The sequence below is a fragment of the Globicephala melas genome, chromosome 3, assembly GCF_963455315.2.
Source record: "Globicephala melas chromosome 3, mGloMel1.2, whole genome shotgun sequence".
Taxonomy (NCBI): domain Eukaryota; kingdom Metazoa; phylum Chordata; class Mammalia; order Artiodactyla; family Delphinidae; genus Globicephala; species Globicephala melas.
Window position 1 is genome coordinate 488,978 of NC_083316.1, and position 6,000 is coordinate 494,977.

A 6,000-nucleotide genomic window follows, 5' to 3' on the forward strand; every position below is an offset into this window, starting at 1 on the left:
CATGCAGATGCCCCTCCGGGGGCTCCCGTGCGTCTCACCTGGCCCTTCCCGGCCTGGGGGAGTGCGTTATCATCCTGAGATGGCCCGGAACTCACCCGGGGGCCACCCGGGGTCCGAAGCCAGCTGCACCCCCTTCTGCCCCCGGGGCCCCGGGATCATTACCCTTCTCGGGCCTGGTCTCAGAGAAAGCTCCAGGGCCAGTGGGGGAGGCAGGGAGCCTGGGGCGCCAAGGCCTCCCCAGCAGGGCTGGGCGTGGGGTGGGGACCTCCTCCTCTGCACCCAGGGCAGTCACAGCGGCGCCTCCCCGACGTGTGTCGGGGTATTGCACCTGCTTTAGGCCAACAGTGCAACCCAGCAAAGGAAACCCTGCCGTGGGCACGACCCCTCCGTCCAGAGCTCGGTGTGCAGAAGCCCCCCTGGGGTGGTCTCCGGGGCCTCCGTGCTGGGCCCACCAGGTGGGTGTCCCCTCCGCGCCCTGCTCTGGCTGTTGAGGAGAAGCCAGGCCACGCGTGGTTGGCCCCCAGCCACCTGGGCCTGAGCTGTCGGGGAGCACGTCTGTTCCCCACCACTGTTAGGAGTTCACTCTCGCTTTTGAAATTCAGGGGGAGGCTGTGACCTTTGGCTCTGTCATGTAAAGGGTCAGATGGCAGACGTGGGTGTCTGGAGAGGGGACGTGTAGCGGCTCCCTCTGTTCCTTTTTTTTTTTTCTTTTCTTGCGGTACGTGGGCCTCTCACTGTTGTGGCCTCTCCCGTTGCGGAGCACAGGCTCCGGACGCGCAGGATCAGCGGCCATGGCTCACGGGCCCAGCCGCTCCGCGGCATGTGGGATCTTCCCGGACTGGGTCACGAACCCGTGTCCCCTGCATCGGCAGGCGGACTCTCAACCGCTGCGCCACCAGGGAAGTCCTCCCTCTGTTCTTAAAGCCTGGAAGGCTTGGTGATGTTGTGCACAGCTGTGTGTGCACACGTACTTGTGTGTGTCTGCATGAGCACCACGGGCATGTGTGTGCCGTGCGTACACCTGTGTGTGTGCGTGTGTGCACGGGTGGGGGCAGGCGCTGAGTCAGCCCTGGGTCCCCCGGCTTCTCGCCCCTCGAGCCCTGTCGGCTGCTGCCCTGCTCTCCTGGCACCTGCAGGAGGGACAGAGGACGGACCAACGACACTTCCCGGGGTGAAGGGCGTGCTGGGGGGTGCAGTGTGTCTGCAGGGGAGGGGCCGGGTCTCCAGCGGGGAGGGAGGAGTGACAGGTGGAGGGAACTGCTGAGATGGCCTTGTCCACAGGTTGGCCCCTGGCCTGGGGGTCCCTGTCCTCTGCTCAAGCCCCTGGTCTCCCTCCACACCACATACCTGTTGCCCTCTCAGCACGTGTGCAGCTGAGGGAAGTTTGGGGTAAAGGAACGAAAGAATGACATCTTTTCTTCCCCTTCAGCTTTGCTTGGGTCTGGGCCATTGGCGTCTTTACAGCCAGAGAGAAGCTCTGTTTCTCTTTCTCTTCACTGAAGGAAGAACACCCACCTTTCCCGGCATGGCTTGAGAGGCTGATTTACAGAACCACCTGGAAAGAGAAAGGTCTGCCCGTGGGCTGTCCCTGCAGAGCCCCCGTCCCCCTCCAGGCTGTGGAGGCAGCACGGGGGCTGGGGGTCCAGGGTCCAGCCCCCGACGGTCAGAGAACCAGCCCAGCGCTGGGGGTGCGGTCGCCGAACGGAGGGTGGCGCCCAGAGCCCAGCCGCTGGGCTCGACGTCTGCCTGGTGCTGGTGACACCGGCCCGACCATCACCAGAGCCCAGCCGCTGGGCTCGACGTCTGCCTGGTGCTGGTGAGACACCGGCCTGACCATCGCGGCCCTGCGTCGGCTGTCACCCTGGACATCGGCAGAGGATCGTGCTACTTATTCTTGTCATGCGTTTAAAGCCAAATGAATAAACCTGGGCCCACCCAGGCCACGCAACCTCGGGCCCCATGCACTGGTCTGAAGGAAACAAAGGTCTCAAAGCACCTCCTCGGCCTCTCTTTCTGGAATTGCCGCTGCCCCTTGGCCCCCCCTAGCGGAGGCTGCCCTGCCTGGAGCTGCAGGGCTAGTCGGTTACCCTAGAAACTGCCTGAGCCAGCTGCCTGAGCGCTGGCGAACCAGCTCACCAGTCCTCTGAGCGAGACTGCCCTGCAGCGAGATCCTTGCCCACCTCAACCCCACACACAGTCCCCGGAACGAACGCTCCCGGGCAAGAGGGGGCCACACTCTGCCACGCTTCAAGCCTTCTCCTCACACTTGCAATTTTGAAAAGCTTTCCCCCCATCTACTTAAAAAAATGTGTTTATTGTAGAAAAGAAAAAGTCCAGAACCGAGACAAAAGCCTCCCACCCCCAACAGAAGTAACTTCTGCTAACAATTTAACGTGTGTCTTTCCAGAGGCTCCCCACGCAAAGGCAGACAGAATGATTTTTGTACAAATAGGATTGTGGCAAAAATATGTCCCGAGACCGGCTGTGTTTGCTCTCAACAGCGAGCCCTGGACACTCTTCCTCACGAGCTGGTGCAGGTTCTGGCCGTTTTAAGGGCTGCGTGGTGTCCTACCCGGTGGTGTGGCCACCGTGCTTCTTCCCATTGGCGAGCATTAGGGCGTTTCCAACTATTTCATCTGTTAAAAGCAGGGCTGCGATGAGGACACACACGTGCACATGCGCACACGCGTGCACCCCCCCAGCTGTGTCTGTAGGGGGAGGTCCCGTGGGCGGCGCCCCTGCTTCTCCGCAGAATCCTGGGCCTGACGAGGCCACCACGTTCCCGCTCAAACACCCCCCCCCCCCCCCGATGAGCCCACCTGCTGGGAGAAGGGGTCGCCAAGCCCTGAGGCCCCTTCCTTCTCTGTCACGTGTGTCCAGTGCCCGCCCAAGCCTCGAGGCCTCATCACCGAGACCAACAGAAGTCCCTGGGGCTCGGCACTCAATGCAACACGGCCCTGGCATTAACAGCTGTCAGAGGCCAGCGCTGGGCCGTGGACGCCAGCTTCTGAGAGGTGGACGGAGCGCCTGGCCCAGCCTGGGTCCTTCCAGGCCACCGTGAACATGGGGCTGAGTTGAGTTCACGGCGCCCGCAGGGACATTGAGGGGACCACCAGAACCGAACTCTGTCAGCCTCATTTGGGGCAGCAGGTCCCAGTCTGGACAGCCGCCATGACCGTGACCGCAGTGGCCCCGGGGCAGACCCAGCGGGTCTGAAGGGTCAGGAAGCCTTGAACTAGGGAGGCTTGGGCCCCTCGGTGGGACCCCCATGGCCATGCCCTGGGAACTCCTCAGAGCGGCTGAGAGGCCCACTCCCGGAGGCCTGGGGGCCCCGAGGATTCTGGGTGGCCTGCAGTGCACTCAACCGGGGGTCACTTTGCTCCCCTGCCCCTTTCAGGGAGGAGGGGACACTTCCCGCAGCCGCCTCTTCGGGCCGACTGGCCACACAGGCCGGGGTCATCCTTTCTCTCTCTTCTGCCTCTTTCTGCAAATTCTTCTGGCCAGCACTTGCCCGGTGCTTCCCAGAAACCAGCCCCCGGGTGGTGAGAGCCCAGAACAAAGTTTTCCTGGGTCCCCGAGGAGGGGGGCTCCGGTGAAGGTCTGAGGGGCTCACGGGGAGGCCGGCCTCCACCTGAGAGGCTCTACTTTCTCCAGGGGGACTGACCACAGAGAGGCAGCACCTCAGCGGAGGGTGTCCCCAAGGGCGTTTGACTGCACGTCCGGGACCCTGAGACCCTCTGCACACCAAGGGGGCAGCCTGCCCTTTCCCCTTGAACCTGGAGGATTCTGATGACCTCAGAGAACAGAACACAGCACAAGGGACACCCCACCCCCCCGAGCTCAGGCCCAGGCCGGAAGAGACCAACCTTTCCCCTGCACACGCCGAGGGCCTCGGGCCTCCAGCACTTGCAGGGGTCCCGGTGTCCGGAGGAGGGGATGTGGCACTTGGAGCCACCCACCCCTGGGGACCCCGTCCCGTCACCTCAGACGGAGAAACAAGCACAGGGGTAGCAGCTCGGACCACACCCTCGAGGTTCCTGAGAGAACATTTCAGGGGATCCGTCACACGTGGTTCCCACACGCCTCCCCCATCCAAGGCGGACGTCCACTTGCAAACTGCCCAGGACAGCTCCCTGCCCCAACCTGAATCAACCTGATACGTCCAGGTTCCCCCCGTGGAGTCGCGTGGGAATGCCTCCCCTTCTAAGCTGGACTTGGAAGATCCTCGGGGGCCCCCTTGGACCAGAGTATTTCCCCGCAACCCCCTGGGCGTTTAGAATTCTCAATTCATGAAGTTTCTATTGACCACGTGATATGATATGAATGGGATGCCGTGTCCTGCCGGGTTCACACACTGAAGCCCGAACCCCTCCGTGAAGGTGTCTGGAGGTGACTCGGGGGAGGTGAGCCCGTGAGAGTGGGGCCTGCTCGGGGGTCAGTGTCCTTGTGGGGTCGCGAGGGAGCCTCCGCTCTGTTCTCTGCCCGCGAGGCCACGGCGAGAAGGCGGCGTCTGCACCCGAGAGGCCTCACCGGAACCCCACCCCACTGGCACCCGGTCTCGGGCCTCCAGCCTCCAGGACTGTGAGAAATAAGACCCCCCCCAGCCTGTAGGTTTCTGTTAGGGCGGCCTGAAGGGATTAAGACGCACAGCCTCTCCCAGATTCTAGATCCACTGGATATAGACTTCACCTGTGAACGCAAGTGCAGGTGACTCCCCTGAAAGGTTCGCCGGCTCTTTTCACTCGCCCATTCACTCGTTCACTCATCCAGCAAGTGATTTCTCAGCACCTGTCCTGTCTGGGCAGTTGTGCAAACATTCAGATTCCCAGGCTCCATGGAACTTAGAGTGGCCGGAAGGTGTGTTCAGGCAGTAAACAAACACACAAGGAGGAGGGGGCTTCCTGGGGACCGAGGACGTGCCAGCCACGTGGAGGAGGTGGGGAGGGGCCGCAGAGGTGTGGGAGGGGCGCCCCAGCTCCGGGCCGCACGTGCAGAGGTGCCGAGGCGGGACCGTGCTGGCACACGTCCTACAGGCAATGAGGCCGCCGTTGCTGAAGCAGAGGGGCGAGGACACTGCAAGGGGCGTCCGGTCAGAGGGGAGCTGGGAGGTCTTGTGGGTTCTGAGCTGGGAAGTGGCCTTGCCGCCCCACTGGTTAAGGAGTCCCTATGCCTGGCGGGCTGGGCGGCAGCAGCAGGGACATGGGAGAAGGTGCTGCCCTGCCCGGGACAGGGCCCAGGAGGCCGGGGCCACAGCTGCCACGGGCTGTGAGAAGGGGCTGGACGGCGCGTGCACACCACAGGCGGAGCACACGGGCCACCACAGGTGTGAGAGGCAGTAACAGCTGGAAGTTTCTGTTGACTTGGGTGGATGCGAGGGGAGATTTGGGGGAACAGGAGTTGGGCTGGGACCCTCTGAGAGTGTCGTCCCCCTAGACAGCCAGGTTGGGGGGCTGCGGGCTTTTGCTCTCCTCCCTGTGGTCACATGTGGGGCCTGGGGGATGCTCCTCAACCGGGTGCCGTGGATGCCATGAGGACACCGCCCGAGATGGGTCCGGCCCGTCTGGGCAGGTCTCTGAGCCTCAGAGGGGTCAGAGCCACCCCTTCAAAGCAAATCGTTTACTGCTGTTTGCCCTCGGCGAACTCAGAACAGCAACCGTGCGGCGATGCTGAAAAAGCAAAGGCGGGCAGAGCGAGGGCGCCGGCTCAAGCTTGAGGGAGAAGGTGGCTGAAAGCTGGGGGACGCGGGGCCCCTCTGGCTGCCTGGGGGAGGGCGGCCCCCCGACACTCCCCCAGACGCAGCCCCGCCGGGACGAGGGTGACACCCGGGGCTCCATCTCCCCCAGGGGGCGAGCCGCGCCCACGTCTCGGGCGCCAGACAAGCCCAGCGTCCCGCCTGCTGACGGCTGCCTTGCCTTATCCTCACCACCCGTGTTTGGCTGGAGAGGCCATGATTATCCCCATTACAGGGGTGACAAGGCGGAGGGACCGCCCAGCATCACG